Source organism: Neofelis nebulosa, chromosome 6, assembly GCF_028018385.1.
Source record: "Neofelis nebulosa isolate mNeoNeb1 chromosome 6, mNeoNeb1.pri, whole genome shotgun sequence".
Taxonomy (NCBI): Eukaryota; Metazoa; Chordata; class Mammalia; order Carnivora; family Felidae; genus Neofelis; species Neofelis nebulosa.
In genome coordinates, this window is record NC_080787.1 from 111,953,858 (window position 1) to 111,976,625 (window position 22,768).

The following is a 22,768-nucleotide window of genomic DNA, read 5'->3' on the forward strand; positions in this document are numbered from 1 at the left end:
ATTGGGCTCAATGCTGATCATGGAGCCTGCTTAAGAGTCTCTCTCTCTCTCTTTCTGCCCCTCTCCCCATTCCTCTCTCCTCTCAAAAACAAAAATTTTTAAAAATTAAAAAAAATAGTAGACTAAATCAAGTAAAATGGGAAATTTATACAAACAATGTGCAAGGTACTCTTTGGATAATGATTCCCAAATTTAAATGTTACTGGGAAGCAAAATATGTAGATTGGAAGATCTTCTCTAATGATGACCTTCTCCCTGCAAAAAAAAAAAAGTAAATTAGCCATTTGGGTCCTCAACTGTAAAATTAAAACTGTAAATATTTAGGTCAGACATCTCTGTTCAATATAAAATATATTCAAAATCATACCTTAGTTAATACCTTTCCTCTTTCAATATACAATATTGCATAATGTAGAATACATATTTTTGCTGAATTTTTATAAAGTCAAAAGATTTTCAATCTGGAAAGTATCTTAGGAATCAGATGGTCCAAACCACTCATATTATGAATAAAGAAAATGTTTTCAAAATTTATTAAGTAATTTCGTGAAGGTCACACATATAGTTGTGGGAAGAATTCAGATTCCTTAAACTTCAGTCTATGTTGCATTTAACTTAATTAAAATTAAATCCACAAGACACTGAATGTCCCTTTTTTCTTTGTAGTCAAGCTACTATTTTTTTAATGTGATTCAATATTATTTCTAACATATCAAGAATATATTTTACATGATATTGTACTGAAGTCTGTATTGGATAAAAGCTCTAGAAAGTGAATTTGATATATTTTACAGGTGCAAATTATGTGGGTCACTGGTTTTATTAAAAATCTGAAATACTGGGGCACCTGGGTTCCTCAGTCAGTTCAGCATATGACTTTGGCTCTGGTTATGATCTCGCAGTTCGTGGGTTTGAGCCCTGCATTGGGCTCTGTGGTGACAGCTCAGAGTCTGGGGCCTGCTTCAGATTCCCTCTTTGTGTCTCTCTCTGCACCTCTCCTGCTTGCACTGTCTCTCTCTCTCTCTCAAAAATAAACAAACATTAAAAAAATTTAAAGGGTTCCTGGATGGCTCAGTCAGTTAGGCAGCCGACTTCATCTCAGGTCATAATCTCACGGTCAGTGGGTTCAAGCCCTGCATCAGGCTCTGTGTTGACAGCTCAGAGTCTGTGTCTCTCTCTCTGTCTGCCCCTCCCCCATTCACGCTCTTGCTCTCTCTCTCGCTCTCTCTCTCTCTCTTTCTCTTTCTCTCTCAAAAATGAATAAGCATTAACAATGTTTTTTTAAAAATTAAATAAACCTGAAATACTGATGGCACTCCAGGGTGGCTCAGTTGGTTAAGTGTCCAACTCCTGGTTTCAGCTCAGGTCATGATCTCACAGTTTGTGGGCTCGAGCCCTTCATCGGGCTCCACACTGACAGCACAGAGCCTGCTTGAGATTCTCTGTCTCTCTTGCTTTCTCTGCACTTCCACCCCCCCTCCATTTGTCAGTAAATAAATAAACTTTGAAAAAAATCTGAAATACTTATGTTTTAAAAAATGATGGAGAGTACTCATGGTAGAAAGAATATCAGTCTGTTTAAATGGTTTGTTCAGTGGTTACAGGGCTATATTTAGTTTTTTGTTTTGTTTTTTACATGGAAGGCAATTCTTGGGAAGGAGAAAGGAAAATTACAGGTTTACAGACCTTAGTCATTTTTTCTAAAGGAAGTTGAAAAGAAAAATAATGATACATATGGTTATTTATGTGAACTGAATGATACTTTTATATATTTTATGTGAGAGTTCCACAAGTATCTATGTATAATATTCATCCATAAGCAACACTATAAACCTACATGATGAGGGGCACCTAGGTGGCTCATTTGGTTAAGCATCTGCTGTCAGCTCAGAGCCTGTTTCAGATCCTCTGTCCCCCTCTCTGTCTACCCCTCCCCCTCTCAAAAGTAAACATTAAAACAAAACCCTACATGATGATATTGACTCTATGTTAAGTAAGATTAGCATAAGAAATATTTCCTTGGTTTATACAATCTGATGTCTTCAAGAGGCAGTGGAAAGTAACTTTGAAGAAGACAATTAAAAAAAAATCATGTGATGGGTTAAGAAAGAAAGAGCTATAAAATAAGTACCAAGTGTATGGTGTAGGTGATGTGATTGTATTTAGAAGTATTGAGAAGAATATATGCTTGGAAAATTGAGAAAGCTGGACTGAATTTTTTATATCAAATGCAGCTTTAGTAATTAGCATAGAAAATTAGAGGAAATTGCTTTTTGCTGAATTGTTCATTTTGCCCCCTTAAGTTCCTACCAGTGCGAAATTGTCTTATTACAATTCAAATTACTTTAACATGATAAATTGAATTATAATTAGTATAATTGAAATATAAAATATTCCAATCTGTTTATTTGATATAATTGTTGCCATAGGAACAAGGAGAAACATTAATTAATACATACTTTGCCTATGAATGAATAATATGTACAGCATTTATTTTAATATTATATATATATTTCATTACTATATGAGAAAAAATTAATAGAAAATTAAGAGCAGGATATTTTATTTAGTTCTTCCTTGAGGATTTTCATTGTACTTTTAAACCAACAACAACAAAAAATTTCTTCCATGCCAGCAAGAACCACAGATGTTTTCCAATATTGATCTTCAGCAATTATAATTTTTAAGCAAGGAGCAGATACATATCAAGTATTTGTATAGGAGCCAGAAGGAGAAAAAGACAGGAGTTTTGTTTTGTTTTTTTCCCCACATAGACTGCCAAAAAACATCAGTCTTTATCTTAGTCTATAATGCATACCACCATTATATCCCATACCTAATCAGAGTTGATCATAGATAAGTGATTTCTGTAACTTTATGAACATCAAGTTTCAGAAGCTAACGATGTTCTGAAGCAAACACAAATCCGCGAGTGAAGAAGATAAATTGACCGCAGCTATTACTAATACAAAGATGAGGTAAAGTGGAAGGGAGCAAAGTATTAACATATGCATATACATGTTTAGACAGTTAGGTTTAGTGTTAAGTATTCAAGCTTATATAAGGTCATTGCTAACATGTTTATAGCAGGTAATTTCTCATTCTTCCAAAAATTCTTTGTTACTTTTTTCTTCTGTCCCTGTGTTAATATTTTGTTAGACATTTAAAATAAAAGTTCTATTTATTTGCCTTACCTATCTTAAATCAATTTGGTATGATGCCATTCTCCAAGTACATATCATATATGCAGGTATTTTAAACAAAGACCTTGAGCCATCATAAAGCCCAAATCACTAATGGGATGCTGCTCATACATCTCTTGTCCAGAAAAAGAAAAAAATACTGTCATTTTTCCCCTTCCTTTTTATTTTCCTTGCTTCTAGTCTTTTTTTCATGAATAAATGCATTAGGATCTTGGTATATGTTAAAACCATATTAGGCCATTTTAATATTAATTAAAGCTGCTAATAGGACAAGTAAAAATTATCTGTTAAAACTTTACAATATGTTGAATTCTTTCAATTCTTGGGAATTTCTTCAGTAAAATGCACTGCTATTCTTATCTTTCTGAACTCTAGGTGATGTTGGTCTCAAAGGGGTTCTGGGAAATAACCTTTGACCTTGCTCGAATGAGCTCTCTGGGAAGCATTTTCTATATTTTAGTTATTAGTAATTAGCAGTATTTAACACCAGTTAGGTGAGGAGCAAATGACTACATATAAAAGACATTATGACAGCAATACTTCAAAATAACCTATTTTCATCTTCCTACTTCTTTCATTCTTTGGCCTGTTTCCTCTAATTTCCTGGTTATATTGGGGACTTTTACCTAGAAACCAAGCTATTAACCCTAATAAATATACACAATGAAAAAATTTGTATACTTTTCTGTAAAGGAATGGAATTGGTTTTTAGGCAAATTAATTCTTGTGTATATATATATATATCTCTCTAGAGAGCTTAGTAATGTATTTAATGAGTCCAAATACTTACAGAAATGAAAGGCAGAAATGACCTATAATGTTCTCTTTTTTGTGTCTCAAGAGTTTAGTACAAATGTTCTACTTCTGGTTGCTCTTACAATAGTATCAAAGTGTTTGCTTTGATTTTGTTATGTTTCCTGCCGAATTATAACAATTTTTGTTTGCATAATATATATTTTATTTAAAAAAATCTCCTACACGGTATTTCAGTGAAGTAAATTTACATGAATGGACTGTCAGAACTAAGTTTGTAGGCAAGCAGCTTCTGAATACATCCGCTTCTCCAGTGGTGAAATATCCAAGGGAAAATGCGTAAGAAAATATGTAAACTAGAAGATGCTAAGGCAATGAAGATTGCCTCAGAAAAAGCATTGTGGAATAGAAATGTGGAAGGAGGAAGTGTTTGGCTTTGTAAGTAGTCTTCTATTGTTTTCTTTCTTTCTACCTTTATGGGGCCACCATGAAGGTCATTGTGATGGTCCTATGTGCTGAAAGTTTTAGGGGAGGACTAATATCATACCTCTTCCAAAATTCAGAACTAATCAAGAGGTTGATATATAATTCAGCCATATGTTTATTATTACTAAAAGAGTGATTAAAAATATGATATTCGATCTGTAACCAAATATCTCATTGATAATTTATCCCAGAAGAAGATAAACTTACCTACCCCAGTTACATGAGACTGTAGTCAGTTCTAGTTCTCCTGCACCTTTCCTCAGGAAGCAGAACCCACTCCCTTAAACTTGCCACATACATGAAAGCTGAGTAGAATATACTCTCTCTGAAGGCAGACAGGTTAAGATACTAATGATTATGGCGATGATGATGATGATGATGACAGTCATGATGAGAGAAACAGAGATTAAAGGAAATTAAGGAACCAATTTCCTTTTCCTCACACGCTCCATGCACATATCCATTCAGAGGTCATTCTCCCTCCCTTAGGGAAGAGCAGAAAAGGAGATGAAAGAGACCGGGGAGGTCATTCTAGTGTTTCATCTGTAAACATGAGATCCAGAAAAAAATTGCTACCCCACCGTCTGGGTCAATTTATAATCATATCATATGACAATTGAACATACAATGTTAAACTGAATTAAATATCTCATGAAAATTTTTCATAGATATTCTCAGGGAATTTGATATTAAAATAGAATGTGTAGATCTGTTTTCTAAATATTTAGATCAAATTACAAGATCTGAATTAAGATTTCATAATTACTCCATAAAAATGGTAGACAAAAAATTGTCCTCAAATTTATAAAGTGGCAAAGTGAAGCTATCATCTGAGGTCAAATAAAATCTCATAAGAAGACAGTACCTTGTAAGGTCACTCGTGGCTTTTGAAAATTTAATCTTTAGCTTTGCAAGTGCATGAAGTAAGTTGATCTCCTAAAATGTATTACTCTGTTAGGGATAAATCATTGTAACCAAATTCACAGGAGACTAATATGTGAAGAATCTCAGACATAAGTGAGAAATCTTATATCTACAAAACATTTTGGAATATGAGTAATCACTGATAATCAGTGGGTTCCTCTTTATTGTACATTTTCCTCACCTAAAGAAATCTCTTATAAATGAGTTGTAAAGATAAGAAGATCATGCATAAGGGGCACGTGGTGGCTCAGGCGGTTCAGCTTCTGACTTAGGCTCAGGTCATGATCTGGAGGTTCGTGGGTTTGAGCCCGGCTTCAGGCTCTGTGCTGACAGCTTGGAGCCTGGAGCCTTCGTCAGATTCTTCCCTCTCTCTCTCTGTTCCTCCCCTGCTTGCACTCTACTCTGTCTCTGTCTCTCTCTCTCTCTCTCTCTCAAAAATGAATAAACATTAAAAAAAAAAGAGAGATCATAAAAAAGCATAAAAAAGTCTACTTTGTTCCTGGTGCATAGTGAAAACAATGCATGTTAATTAGTCTTTACTGTTATCTAGCACTTATTTAACACTTTTCATATGTCAGACCATCTTCTAAGGATTTTTCATGTGTTAACTCAATGATCCTGGGACAGTAATGCTACTACCAGTTTCATTTATATATGAGGGAACTAAATCACTATGAGTTGAATATTTTCCAGAGTCACACATTTGATACATGGTGGATCTAAATTCAGTCAAACTCAAGCATCTAATTTCACCACTCCATGTAGATAGAAAACTTAGAATTGCATGGTGAAAATATGATTAGAAATGGAGAGGTAGATGATCTTAAAGAGTCTGGATCCCAAGTTCTACCAGTTTTTTAATATCACTATAAATCCATCAAGATTTATGAATGAATACTTGTATTTATGAATACTTATATTCATTAATATGCCATGGTCTCCATAGGCCAGAGTCAAGATGCAATAACTCTTAACTAATTTCTTAGCTCCTTTGAAAGCTATTCTTCTTTTGTTAATTTAAAATTGTTAAGGTAATATACAATACATCTGATAATATTTTGACTTTCTTCTTTGAAATCATATATAATTTTTCCAGGAAATGCAATTTATCAGTATAATGGGATTTGGGAAGAGGGAACAACTCCATATATAGGTGTGTATATATGTGTATACATACATTATGTATATATATGTGTATATATATGTATATATATGTGTATATATATATATAATTTCAGTTAAGTTTTATTCCCCTAAATATGAATTTTATTCAATGAGAATTTAACTTAAATCTGGGCTGAGATAGTAATGTATCTTTAATTTCTTATTGAATATTGTACTTATTTTCATCTTCGTTCATAATTTTGTCAGCCAGTTAAAATTTAATAAATACCAGATGCTGTATACACAGAAATAATAATGCAGTAGAAGCACTGTTTGATTCATAGTTCAGGTCATCTGGCTTGCAATCTTAATTCTTCCTCTTGACTAACCCAGTTGGTCAAAGCATTTAAGTTCACCAGGTGTCCTTTTCTTCCTCTGCAAAATAGCAGTAATTGAAATGAAATTAAGAGATTTATATAAGCTAATATATGAAAATATCATTTATAAGTATATGTGTATGTATTTGCATGTTTTTAAAGTATTAGATACTGCAGAATTTTGCCTTCTTTATAATTTGAAAGTCATACTTTAAGCATTTTTTATCAAGTTAAGCAGATAACACTCTTTCACTTAAAAATTGTTCAAAGTATTGATTATATCTCAAACTATGCATAAGGAGGCAAACATGTAAGTAACTTAAAACCATATGCTTATTGTAAACTAATATTTTATCAACATAATCCTAGTTTTATTCAGTACCAGTCTAATGGAGAAAGGCCATTTTAATAAATTTTTTCAACAACTTTTACAGAAAATAAATGCACATGTATTTCCATGTGCATTTCCATGTGCATTGCAAAGAAAACTTGTTTCTAGTGCTTTAATTCTGTTCAGATTTTTTAATATGAGCTTTTAAAACCTTTTCTGTAGCATTTAGTTTGTATGTCATCCCTATTGTATCAGCCCTGATTCAGTGTAAGGAGTGAAAACCACATTTGATATTTTAAGCTGAAATGGAATACAGGGAATGTGATGCTTAGGAAATTATCAGAAGGGGTGGCAAAGTGGGAGTCAAGGGGCCCCTTGACCACAGGGGCCACAGGACTTGCTGGTGCTTGAACAGACTTCTTTATATCTCAACTCTGTTGCTCCTTCCACAGCTGCCTATAATCTGGTGATGGCTTTGGAAAGCTGCAGTATCCTCTTGACGTTTGGATCTCTGTGAGTTCACTTGCCTGTAGAAAAACAGGAGTAGGCAGGGAGAGAACATTTATTGATTTTCATTTAAAATCTTACATGGAATTCTGTATTCAATTGTAGAATGAAATTCACTTCTAAAACCCTGGCAGGAAGAGGCCTGGGAAACAGAGCCTTTAGCTTCCAGACTTTACAGTACAAGAAGGCCTGTGGAAGGAGGTGAGTAAGCAATTCACAGAATGCTTTCAATGTTGTCCGTGTTGCAGAACTACAAAGGAAATCAAGAGATTTTCGATGGAGTAATAGACATAATTACACCTGTTAGGGATGTTAAAGATGTCTTAAAATAAATTACTAGGTCCTGGATTTCAATTATTTCCTGCAACAACTCACATGACAGATATGTTTTACCTGTACTACAAAGTCTAATAATAGAACTCAAACTTACAGTACACAACACCTTAACTTTAATTTGTTTGATTCCAGTGAAGACTATTTATCAGAATGCAAGGAAGAGGGGTATAATTATATAATTCATCCTTTTTAAAAAATATATTTGGTTATTTTTGAGAGACAGAGAGAGAGAGAGCGTGCACACAAGCAAGTGCAAGCAGGGGAGGCACAGAGAGAGAATCTTAAGCAGGCTCCAAACCCTACGCGATGCACGATGCAGAGCTCTATTTAATGACCATGAAATCATGACCTAAGCTGAAATCAAGAGTTGGGCACTAAATCCAAGCACCTCTATATAATTCATCCTTAATCTGATCCCTTTTGTGAAAGAAATCAGTCATTAACAGTGGCACTTCACTATTAATAAAATATTTACACCTTTTTGTTAATATTACAAGGTTCTTACATAATGGAGAACTAGTTAATTATGAAGACCCCAGGCCCAGACATATTCTTTGGTACTTCTAAATAATAAATTGCTATGAATTTCCAATCTATTCTAATGTTTTGAAGTTGATCTGTGGAAGCTATTCTCCTTCTGTTTTTAAAGTTTATTTATTTATTTTGAAAGAGAGAGAGAGACAAAGCACGAGCAAGGGAGGGGCAGAGAATGAGAAGAAAAATCCCAAGCAGACTCTGTGCTGCCAGCATGGAGCCCCACACAGGGCTCGATTCCACAAACTGTGAGATCATGACCTGAGCCAAAATCAGGAGTTAGATGCTTAACCGACTGAGCCACTCAGGAGCCCCTCTGGAAGCTCTTCTCAAAATATGGACCAAAGACCATAGGTATGCTTCAAATCTATTAAAACCTGTAAGTTCCTTCTTTGGTTCTTATGGCCAGATAGCAAACAGCTTATTCTGCCTTTGTTTATATATATATATATATATATATATATATATATATATATATGTGTGTGTGTGTGTGTGTAAGAACTATTTATTAGTAATTTACCAAATTTTTGAGTAATTATAATTTCTTAGTGGGGAGAATCTGCTGCTTTTTAGCCCCTCAGGAACTCATCTTGAGGAGCATAAATGGCAGGTAACTAAATTCCAGGAGCATCTAAAAACATTACAGGAAAATTAATATCAGTAAGTACACCATACACCTTTTCTGCTGCTATTAACTTTAAAGAAATTTTCCAAACATGCACACTATAAATTTTCATCTTTTCTGAATTAGATATATTCTTTCTAATGGAAAAACTACTTGAATCATATTATAGGAATGGAAAAAAAAGAAATGGAATAATTTAAGAATAACCTAGGTCTGAATTTCCCAAAATGTATTTTATGATCATTAATGCCAAGGGATGATTTAAAATACTTCCCAAAAAAGTTTCTATAGTTAAATGACTATAGTTTATTCTGATTTGGATATTTTAAACAAGTTCTCTACTATGAACTACATAGTCTTTAAAATACTAATAGGAAATGTAAACCTCTAAGAGGCCTTTATAGTAGCTAGTATATAGGTTGTGTTTTCCACATTTATTTCACCTTCTAATCTTTTTAAAAAAATTTCTATGAATATATTGTGAGACTAGTACCCAATTAGAAACAATTCTTGGAAATATTGATCAAGAATCTCAATCCTTGTGCAAACACCTTCCCCTTTCCCACCTTCACTTTTCTTGTACAGTGGATTTCCATTATTAAAATGAAGAATAAGAATTAGGGAGTATAGTTCACTTAGTTCTAGTTTGTTTGATTGTTTTATTTGGGTTTGGTCTTAGTCCCCTTGCATTTTGGATACGTTTGAAATAATCTTGTATTTTCGCATGCGCGCGCGCACACACACACACACACACACACACGGCTTTGTAAATAGTGACGTGTAAATATTATTTTCACCTTCCAAACCTAATAGATCCTGAATTATTTCCCAGAAATTATTAGCAAGTGTCGGATAATGTAGTGTTATAGCTAAAAATGATTTAGGTAGTGTTGAAGTTCCTATATTGAATACAGGGTGAAGGAAAAAGCCAGAATAGTTAGAAACACATACACACTCACACGTATACACATATATATGAAAGGAAATTTATAGGTGAAAATTAAATTAAAAGTATATTTTCCTGTTGTTTTTAGACCTTCCTCTTCTTCAATCACCACTCTCACGATATTGTTAGGAGATTGTTTTGTAAGTATTTAAAATTGTGAAAATAGAGCTATCTCTCTATTTTTTTTTCTTTCTACATATCTTGATATGCATCTAAATATTCCACATTTTTAGTTTAACTTTAAAAACAACACAACCTTGAAATTGACAATTCCTGGATTATATAATTTTTTATTTCCTGCAGTGATTATATTAGGTATGCTAGTCACATTTCTAGCTTCTGTGTGTTTTCCTGCTTGATAGAGTGACAGTTTCAATATAAATAAATCAATAGAGCTCTGTGTAAGTTACAAGAAATGATATACTTACATTCTATCTACCGTTTTCTATAGTGATGTGAGAAGCTTCATAGTTAAATCCATTACTGAAAAGAGTGGATTTTTATTTTTTGTTTGCTTGTTTTTGGCTTTGATCATGTAATTTAATTCTGGATGTACTGGTTGCTAAGATAGTTATAAATCTGAGATAACCTTTGTATTTTGTGAATTCAGATTATTTCTATTCCTACTTATGGGCTACCCCAAGTAGGATATTCCACCAGTTATTAAAATTACTGAAAATGGTCTCAGCAAAGAATAGAATCTTGCTGCATATATATAAATTACTGATAAACCTTAAAAAGGCTCTGCATTTCTTGATCTTGCCCTAAAGCCTCACACATGACCATCCGTGACATTTTCCTCAGAAATGTCTTAATAACAGAAGAACGTCTCCAATCTTAAGAAAAAACTCTGTTAAAATTTCAATAAATTTCACCATGCATATTACAAGTATTTGCAAATAGAGGTTCCCCTTCTCTTCACTGAAAACAAATTCAGTTTAAGAGAAATGAGCCTACAAAATATTTTAAATAGATGTTTCTGAGAGTGATTCATAATTAACCAGGTCTTTTAATAATGTACTAGATTACTAAAGGCCTTTTTTAGATAATTGAGGCCATACTTTATTTTTAGGATGGCTTCCCACTTCAAAATGGTGAACATGAGTTGATATGTCAATAAGTGGGCAGTTCTAGTGAACGTAACTTTGTTTAGGAAAAAGCAATGAAAACGGGTGCATTCATACCACAGACAAAAACAGCAAGTGCATTATTATCCTTTCAGGCAGACAAGCAACGTGAAGCAACGAGCTTTTTTTTTTCCTTTTAATTTTTTTCTATTCTCAGCAAAATCTCTTTGCCTTTACCTAGCTTTCATTAGAATTCACGTGCAGAATTGAGAATAGAAGAAAAGACAGGGATAAGAAGCAAAATAGGTAAAATATTACTTTAACACAACTTTATTGAGCTATAATAAGTGACAATTATACTACAAAATTATGGTGTTTTAACCTACATATACAACCTTGATTCTATCACTGCAATCAAGATAGTGAACATATTCACCACTCCAAACTTTCCTCATTCCTATTTCAATCCATGTCCCTTCCTCTCTTCCCTGTCTGTGCCCTGCTTTCTAAGTAACCACTGCCAAGTTCACTGTAGTTTAGTTTGCATTTTATAGAGCTTAACGTAAGCAGATCTTACGAGTATGAACTTCTTGTTTTCTTTTGGCACAATTATTTTGGTATTCTTCCATGGTGTTTCATGTATCAATATTTTATTCTTTCTTATGGCTGAATAGTAGTCTACTTGATGGATATACCACAAAGTGCTTATTCATGAACCTTTTGAAGGATATTTGAATGTTTTCTGGATTTTTGGCTACTAAAAATAATCCTTCTGTAAACATGCATGAACAAGTTTATTTTGTGCTTTTGCTCAATGATCTGGGTTTTTTCCTCCTAACACAAAATACACAGTATCTTTTCCAGTACCTTCTCCAACTCTGACACTAACTACATATCTTACAATTCAATTCAATTCTGACACCATCTACCTAGTGTTAGCATCAGGTCCCAGAGGTTAAAGTACTCAATCCCACAAGACGGCAACCACTTCAGATGCCAATCGCAAATCTCAGGCCACTTGTATTTCCGACTGACTATACATTGGAGGTTCGCCTCTCCTTAGGTTCAGTGATTTGTTAGATGGCTCACAGAATTCAGGAAGGCACTTATGTTTATTGGTTTATTGCAATGGCTAGATGAAGAGGTACAAAGAGCAGGGTCTGAAAGAATCCTAAATGCAGAAGTTTCTGTCCCTATAGAGTTGAGGCACACTAACCTTCCAGTACAGGGATGTGATTACCAGCTGAGCTCTCTAAATCCCATTGTTTAGGGGTTATCGTGGAGGCTTCATTATGTGGGCACAATTGAAGATCATTGGCTGTTAGTGATTAGCTTAATTCCCAGCCCTTCCTTCCCCAGAGGTTGGGGGTAGGGCTGAATTTTCCAAGCTTCTAATCAAGGCTTGGTCTTTCTGGTATCCAGCTTCAATCCTAAAGCTGTTTAGGGGTCTGCCAAGGGCTGCCTCCTAGAACAAAAGGTGTTCCTATCACCCTTATAATTCAGGAAATTCCAAAGATTTTAGGAAGCCTGTGCTAGGAATGAGGAACAATGGCCAAATATACATTTCTTATTATGACAAATTTAGCTAAATCTCAAGATGTAGAATGGCTAGCTCATACAGTAAGTTTATGTTTAAATTCTTAATAATGTGGTAATTGTTTTTTGAGTGTTTGTGCAATTTTACAGTGCTACCAGCTGTGTAAGAGGGTTCTATTTCCTCCACATCCATTTCAACACTTGGTATGGGCAGTCGGCTTTATTTTAGCTATTCTAATAGGTATTTAGTGTTTAGTTTTAATTTGTATTTCTGTACAAATATATGATGTTGAACATTCTTTTATGTACATATTTGCCATCTGTATATCCCCTTTAGTGAAGTGTCTATTCAAAGATTTTGCCCATTTCAAATCTTGCTATTTAATGGTAGTTAGTTACACTTCAGTGATATTCATTCTTTTAAATAGATATATATTTCTATCAAGTATCCATTTCCTTCTACCTGAAGAGCTTCCCTTAGTTTTTGTAGTGGAGGTATAATGGTGATGAATTATTTCTAGTTGGTATGTCTGATTAAAGTTTTATTCTGTGTATATTTTGGAAGATATTTTTAACGAGTATAGGATTCTATTTGGACAATTTATCTTTTTCTTTCATATTCTAAATGTTGTTCTAATCTCTCTTCACTTGCATTGTGTCTGACATGAAATCTGCTGTTATTCCTATTTTTGTTTCTCTGTATGTAACGCTTCTTGGTTCTCTGTGTACTTATAAATTTATTTCTTTATCAGTGTTTTTGAGCAATTTTACTATGATATGCCTTGAATTTGTTTTCTTTACATTTCTTATGTTTGAATTGCTTGAATTTGTGGGTTCATCGAGTCTCTTGGTTCTATAGTTGTATCATTTTAATCATACTTGGAATTTTTCTGGCCATTATTTCAATTTTTTTTAAGAAATACATTCTTGCATCTACTATAGGGACCCTAATGGCACAAATATTAGGAAGCTTGAAAATTTCCCATAGTTCACTGATGCTTTTTCCAGTCTTTTTGACTATTTTCTATAAAACTATTTGCTATAGCTTTAAGTTTACTAATCTTTTCTTCTGCAATATCTAATTTTTTGTTAGCACTGTACAGTGGGTTTTTCTCCTCAAACATCTCTAGAAGTTTATTTTAGGCCTTTTCATATATTTCATGTCTCTATTTACCTGTTTGAACATATGGAATGCGATTTATAGTAATTTTTATATACTTGTCTGTAAATGTGAACATCTGTGCAAGTTTTAGGTTGCTTTTCATTGGTTGATTTTTTTCACTACATTTTATATTATTCTGTTCATTTACATATTTGTTAATCTTTGGCTGGATAGCAGACATTAATAATTTTAACTTTTAACTTTTCGTTTGCTGAATATTTTTTGTATTCTTATAGATATTCTTAAGTTCTGTTCTGGAATAAGGTTAACTTAATTAATTAAAAAGATTGCTTCTGTTGAGCCATGTTTTTAGTATTTGTTAGAGGTATTCAGAGCAGTTTGTAGTCTAAGGATAATTATTCCCCACTACTGAGGCAAGACCCTTCCCAATGTTCTACTAGGTGACTCTAATTTTTTCCAATCTATCAGGCATTATTTCTGGTCCTGTGTACAGTGGGTGTTGTGTGCTCTAATCCTTTCAGAAGGATCTCCTTCTGGCTTCAGATAATTTCCTCACATTCATGCACCGAGCAGTGCTCTGTTGAATATTCAAGGGGTGCCCTCTGCACATCCCCACAGCTTTCTTTCAAGGCTATTTTCTTTTCTCCAGTGTTCTGTGCTGTAAACTGTAATGCCTTGTTCCTTCCCAAATACTCAGCTCAGTCTCCTCAGAAATTCCATCTTAATACTCTTGGGTTTGCTGTACCTGTACTATGGCCTGGAAACTTTCTGAAAGATATAAGCTGAGATAATCATAAGAATCATCTTGTTTGTTTCCCACATCACAATGATCACTCTCCTTTATTGCCAGATGAGCAGCATCTTAAAAACAATGGTTTCATATATTGTATCTGATTACTGTTTTTTTCAGGTGGGCAGATAAATTCAGTTCGTGTTACTGCATCTTGACCAAATACAAAAATGTGAATAGACTTTTAAAACTTCACTGATACAGTTATTTCAACTTTGAAGTATAAGGGTGCCTGTGTGGCTTAGTCAGTTAAGTGTTTGACTCTTGATCTCAGTTCAGGTCTTGATCTCAGGGTTGTTAGTTCAAGCCCCACATTGGGCTCCATGCTGGGTGCGATACCTACTGTAAATAAACAAACAAATAAATAAATATTACATATATTTATGCAATGTAATTATCAATTGAATCTTAAATTTCTATTTTCAATGTTTCCCTTACTGTTTTTTTAACTTTCTAGATGTTAAAACGTATTTTAATTTAAATTATTTACTACAAAGTGTCATGGGTTTACTAAGGTAACAGACAGGAAGATGCATTTTACTATAGTTCCAGTAGTTAATATTTTTTAAGCATGCAATAAGAATTCTTTATTAGTATGTTAAATAATATTTTTTCTCATTATAGACTGAAACTAATTACAGTAATGCTATCATCCAAACCCTTGGGGATTAAACAAAAATTTTTAAACCAGAAAGTGAATTATTAAAGTCTTCCTGTCTTCATAAGCTGAGTTCTGGTTTTTGAGATTTCTGTGCTCTCTGACATAAGTCAAAGAGTAAGATAAATGCTCAAATGTATATTTTCTATGTGCCCATTCTCACCTATAGGTCTGGGTCATTTTGCCAACTAAGACTGGACCTTTTCAGTTTGCAATTTTATAATTTATCATTATTTTGATTACTACAGTGTGAGAGAATGTACTGTCTATAAAATTTCTCATCTCATAAGTAGAGCTATAGCTGTTGATTTGAAAGTTATTATAAGAAATAACAGTAGACACAGTAAAAGATTCCAGTATTCTTCACCATAATTAGGAGATGGTCTATGTTATTTGTCAATACTGTGAATACAGTTCTCCACTTCAATAACTGAGCTAACACTCAGGAGAAAAGATTATATAGATTGTTCTTTGTGGAAACTTAACTGATGCTGTAGCACAGTGCTTTAAATATATATCCCTGCTGGATATGGTATAGTTCATATTTAATACTATTAGCACTCATTTCTACCTCATTATTGCAAGTGCATTATATAATAGAGAAAATAAAATATAGAAAGCCCTTAACTGGATCATTTATGAAAAAACTCCTTTTGTTTAAAGTTCATCTTCATTAATCATTACAGTTTTAGAATATTTTCTAAGTTGTATCTTTCAATGATTATATCCTACTGTTTTTAAATACTGGAGAACACAATACCAAGTGTGAGAATCTAATAGTCAAGCATCAAGATCTACTTATAAGTTACAATTTAATTAATAATGGTGGGGAAATAAAAGTGACACAACAAATATGTGTGTTTACATATGTGATGTTTAACATATGTTGTCAATAACTACAGGAGGACCAACAAATTGTCGCAGAAGTGATTTGTATTTTTTTTTTTAGTGCTTATTTGCTTTTGAGACAGAGAGAGACAGAGCGTGAGCAGGGGAGGGGCACAGAGAGAGGGAGACACAGAATCTGAAGCAGGGCCCAGGCTCTCAGCTGTCAGCATAAAGCCCTGACATGGGGCTTGAAATGACAAACTGTGAGATCATGACCCGAGCCAAAGTTGGACGCTTAACTGACTGAGCCACCCAGGCGCCCCAAAAATGAATTTAATTTAAAGGTGTCATAGTCCATTATGTGTTACATCATTCCATATTAATTCTAAATCTATATAAATTAGCCAATTTTATCTTAAAACAAAGGGAGCATGATGTTTGGGTCTTTCCTAATCAAATCAGTTTTTCTGCTATAAATTGTAAACTAATAGATCATATACTTGTTTGGCACAAAACGGTTTTAGAAGGTTTTTTTTCAGTAAGTAAATGGTTTCTCTATCCCTAATTTATAAGGGTATCAGTCAGAGTTGAATCAAGGAAAAAGAAATCGTCCCAGTTATTTCAATAGAGGGAATTTAATGTAGAAAATGGTCTATGCAGGTATTGGAGCATTTAATGAGCAAGAAGGAAAACTGAGGTCACCTCAAGACAACTACAGGAAACAGGTAAACTCCTTTAGGGTTGGAGTAGAGAAGAGGCCAAAGTATTCAAATATTCAGGCTCCAAGAGGGACTCTGCAAAGCTGGAACACAGGTGTTAGAAGGTCAGGTGCTACCAGGCTGCTGCTGTCACCTGTGAAGGAAACTAACAATGTTGATTCTGAATATGCCAAGATAATCTGGAGTCTGGAGGCAACTGTTACATCCACGGTAAAGTCCAATTGCTAAAGTGAGGCAGAAAAGCAATACCATTCTCTGACTTTGGCAAGGAGGCCCTCTAAGTCTACTCCCAGTAGTTGGGACATAGGGCTGGCAGTAGCATCTGGGGATAACGCTCTGAGCCTGGTCCAGAATCTTCTAAGCCTTGTTTTCTGTTTCCTAGTTATCTCAAATCCATGCATGGGGTCAACTAGTCATCCCACAGTGCTTGGTAAATTGAGCCTTTAAGTTGTCCAAGCCTATAGCTGAGCCCATTTCTAGAAGGGAATTCTGAGAAGCACATTATTATTAGTCTCACTGGTTGCCGGGCTGTTTCTTTTGAATGATCACACAAGCTTGCATTATCAGAAAGGTGTTAATTTTGGATTGGATTTTTCTGCCACATGTTGGACACAGGATGAATTGAGGGCACCAGGCTGTTAGGTTTGCTGCAACCCTTTGGGTTTAAGATGCATATCTGGCTCCATTTGTCAGATCTTGCTTGCCTGTGCTCTGACCACAATGTCTCCTCTAGTCTACTGCATTTAAAGACAGTGGACATGGAGTCAGGCATCCTTCACCCTGTGTATTCCTTGCCCCCAGCACCCAGGGTGGCCACTATAACCCTTACACCGCCCTTATGCTATGTATCAGGAATTCTTGTGACGGTGGCCATGACTTTCTCATCTAAGAGCTTTCAAGACTGTTGCTCTTCAATGACAAAAGGCCCTTCAGATTATGATCTTCTCTCTTGCCTCTGAAGTGATGAGGCCCTGCTCTCCAAAACCTGTTTTAGGCCATACTGGACAGGAACTCATATTCCTTGGGCAAATCAGACTGCTTTTTTGCTTCACTCATACTCCTTTCCTTATTTTTCCCACTGATAGCAATGTCTGTAAGACAGGGATTTAGTCAACTTTGAAAGGAATTACATTATAGGCATGCACTGATTATGATCTTGAGAGTTCAAGAGAAAACATGATTGGAAAATGTGTCATTCTACCTTAATGCTGTAAAATTCTAAACAGTAAATTTAACATGTCTAGAAAATGCATTATCATTTATGTGTTTCTGCATGATCTGAGAACATTTCTTTTCATGCTCATTGTCAGTGAGACAGTAATAACTTTAGAGAGAATCGTTGGAAGCCAATATTCTCAAGTAGCCCAATGAAATGCAGCATCATGAACAGTGGTGTAGCTAGCACTAACTAAATGGTATTAGGAAACTACATATGCAGAAAGAATGATATTGTTTCAACACAATCAAATTTTAAAACAACTATGGAATTGTGAGTAATAAGAGTTACTACTTTTTTTCCGGGATAGTACATAAGAAATTAGACAGGAATGGCATATTTGACAACAGAATAGGATATCTGCACATTTATATATATATATATATATATATATATATATATATATATACCTCAAAATAACTAATAATAATGATATCAATCATTGGGTGAAGTTCTGGGCGTTGGGAGGAGGCACAGATAATATAAAATGAGAGAATGCCTTCATGGAAGGTAGATGATGAATAAATGGACTTTCTTTTTAAATGTTTGAATTTATCATGATAAAATGTGTCTTTTAAATTTCTGATAATCTTAGAATATGGACAAGTGGAAACCAATAGCATAATAGAAATAATTATAAATGTTCATCTTGGCAAAATGGTATTTATATGAGGCATGAAAGGATGGCTCAGTATTTTGAAGTCCTTTTGTGTAACCCATCATTTCATCAGAGCCAATTAGAAGAAGAAATTGTATGATCATGTCCATAGATGTAGAAACATATAGAGCCAGACTCAAAAACACTGCCAAAAATTAGACATGAGGGGAGTCTAATAGAGGACTGCTTGCTTGGACAGATACGAGGATCAAGAAGGAGGGTGAATGAATCTGAAAGAATGAAAGGAAGGTCCTCTGTGAATACATTGAAAGTTCTTTTTATTTTCTAAAGTTCTTAAATGTAAAATTGATCTGTTTAAGTACTTTAACTCAAGTAAGGTCAACTTTAGTGATTTGGTTTTCCCTAAGGAATTGCCTATCTCAGCTAAACTTAAAATTTTTGTTTTTCACTAAGGGTATTCAGAGTAGTCTCTTATGACTGTTTTAAAGTTTTCTGTCTTTTTCTTAAGTTTATTTATTTTGAAAGAGAGGGAAAAAGAGAGCATGCAAGCAAGAGTGAGGGGAGTGGGTGCAGAAAAAGAGAGAAAGAGAATCCCAAGCTGTGAGCTCGGAGCCCAATGTGGGGCTCAATCCCATGAATGGTAAGATCATGACCTGAGCTGAAATCAAGATTTGGATGCTTAACTGACTGAGCCACCCAGGCACCCCTAAAATTTTCTGTTTTAATGGTTACTTATGCCATTTTATTTCTTCTTTTGTATATTTGCACCTTTTTTCCCTTGATCAAGTTAGCTAGTGGTTTGTCTATTTTGTTAATGTTTTTATGAACTAATATTTTTATTAAATCTACTATTTTCTGTTTTCCACCTCATTAATCAATGCTTTTTTTATTTATTATTTCTTTCATTATACTTTTTAAAAATTTCCTTGGTTAGTCTTTTTTATAATTTTTGAGCTAGGGATTTAACTCAGTTATTTTTATTCTTTATTTTTATTGATAAAACTCCTATCTGGAACAATGAATTGGCCCCTTGTTCCCCCTTAAATTGCACCTATAAATTTTTCTAAGTGCTAGTTTAACCGACTGCGCCACCCAGGCACCCCATCATTTTCTAATTGAACCCTGGCAGTAGTCAGAAATAATAATAAATTCTTTTTTTTTTTTTTTTTTTTTTTACCGTTTATTTATTTTTGAGACAGAGAGAGACAAAGCATGAACAGGGAGGGTCAGAGAGAGGGAGACACAGAATCCGAAACAGGCTCCAGGCTCTGAGCCGTCAGCACAGAGCCCGACGCGGGGCTCGAACTCACGGACCGCGAGATCATGACCTGAGCCGAAGTCGGCTGCTTAACCGACTGAGCCACCCAGGCGCCTCATAAATTCTTTTAAGATAAACACACACACACATACAGGGCTTATTTCATACCTACACATTGAAAATAAAATATCTGGGGTAAAATCTAGATAATATTTTCAAAATTCAGCATACTATTTCTACTGAAGGAAAGAAAACTTAGATTTTTTGTGAGTAGCTTTCGTATTGTATACAGCTTTCTAGACAATTAAATTCATACTGGTGAGCTGTATATGAGAGGAAATGTTTGTTGATTAATTTGACAATTATATGGTTTATTATTATATTTAATGGATAATTAAAAGATAAATTAAAGTTTATATTAAGTAACCACTACTTTTCTAACTAAGGAAGGAAAAAAATTCAGGGATCTAATAAGAATATGGAAACTTATGTTGAAGGGGATTTGTTAGATATGGCAGAGATTATCTTTTTAATAGTATTAATTAGTTCCTTTCCTTTCACAAGTAGGAGAGGAGCAAAATATTTTTGCCCAAAACATTCAGTATTACTACTCTTTTATCATCCAATTTAGCAAAAAACTAGTTTACAAACACTACATAAAAATTGGCAAACATTATGAAGTATTGTATGCTAATGCTCTTAGTTTTTTTGCAAATATTAAAAATGTGTTTTATGATGGATAATTTCAATGGTCTGGGAGAAAATAAGCATATAAATTAAAGTTTTAATTATCCTTAATTTAGTAGAAAGATAGTAATATAATACCTAAGACAATTGAAAATCACAAACAGAAGTTTTAATAGATACCTTGTTAAAACTTGCAGAATTTTATTCTCTCGATTCAGATCTTTATTAAAAAACCCAAGTTTAATACTAATTTTTTTATTAAGCAAAGGTCATGAAAATTATTTTTCTGTGTCATTCACTGTAATATTCATAGGATTTTAAAATATTCCTTATTAGTCTCATAACTCACACTTTCAACAGTGTCACCATCCAAAAGCATTCCACATACCAATGAAGAAAACTATGCAAAAAGATAAAAATATAAAACAAACATATATAATCAATTCATATATGAACAAACTACCAAAAGGTCCAATTTAAATAAAATGTGAAGAAAAATTAGAAAAAAAAGTTATGCAGACTTTTGATATTTATTAGGATAAATAATGAAACATGAAATACTAGTGGTTGTGTTAATGAGCACTTCCTATTCTTTGTGGATATTTTCTATTTTTAATTTATTGAGCATACATTTTTTATGATTAAAAAATCACTATTATAGGGGTGCCTAGGTGGCTCAGTTGGTTGAGTTTCTGCTTCAGCTCAGGTTATGATCTCACAGTTCATGGGTTCAAGCCCCATGTTGGGCTCTGTGCTGACAACTTGGAGCCTGAAGCCTGCTTCAGATTCTGTGTCTCCCTCTCTTTCTGCTTCACTCCAACTCGTGCTCTCTCTCTCTCCCTCTCTCTCTCTCTCTCTCTCTCTCTCAAAAGTAAATATACATTTAAAAATATCACTATTATAGAAAGCTAATACTATATGGGTACCACGGATGATAAAGGATAATTTGAAAGAAGGAATGGAATACAAAAGTAATGAATTCTATTAATGGACTCTAATTTTGATAGAATTACATTTATAACAAGACATTTTGGAAACAATATACTGAAAAAAAAGCACCAAATTCCAAGTCTATCAATATAACTGGTTTATATGTTCAAAGCTTAGAATTCCAGCTATATGTATTATTGTTCCAGCAAGGCCTTCACTAAAAATAAAAGTATGTATGCATGTGTATGCATATGTACACACAAACACATACACACAGAGGTACATTGTGCCTTCTTCATAATACACCTACTATCTCCCCAGTTATGGATTAAGACTCTTCTGTTCAAACATACATTGTCCTGGGTTGTTCTGTTAGGTACATAAGGTTTGGAACCATATGCATGCTGTTCACATTGTACATGGTAGGTACACATTTGTTCTTTCAATGAATATGTTAACATCCATTACCAGAAAACCTTGAGTTCATTTACCGTGTTTCCACAGAGATAGTTAGCCTGAAAAGAAAAGATACAGCACAGAAAAATATTTGAGAGGAAGGAAAAATAGAGTAAGACAACTATGGGTCAGTAATTCTATAGATAATATCTTTTTGTTTTGAGAGAGAGAGACAGAGATTGCAAATGAGCAAGTGGCAGAGAGAGTTTCACGAGGTGGGGGGAAAGAGAGAGAGAGAGAGAGAGAGAGAGAGAGAGAGAAAGTGGGTTCACCTGAAGCAGGACTCAGGTTTACCCGAAGTAGGGATTGAGCTCGCCAAATGCCAGACTTGAATTCACAAACTGTGAGACCATGACCTTAGCTGAAGTCAGATGCTTAACCAACTGAGCCAACCCAGATGCCCCTTGAATGAATGTTTTAAAAACAATTTTGGCAAGGATTGTCTTTGCTAACCATCCATATAAGTCTGGAAGTTATCTTTCTAAGATTAGGCAATGGAGAGCATGTGAACCAGAAAGACCAGATAGAATTCCAAAAATTCTATCCATTCTGAAAAGTATGGACCATTTCCAGGAGAAATCTGAACATGTTTTTATTTAGAGAAATCTGAAGATTAGTCAGCCATACTTCAGGGTAGATTTTTCTTGGAGGGAAAAGTTTGGATTTAGTTTTTAGTTTTGTAGGTACAAAAGCTAGATTTAATCAGGTATATCTAGAAAGACCATGCTCATTAGTTTGCCTTAATCTGACCAATA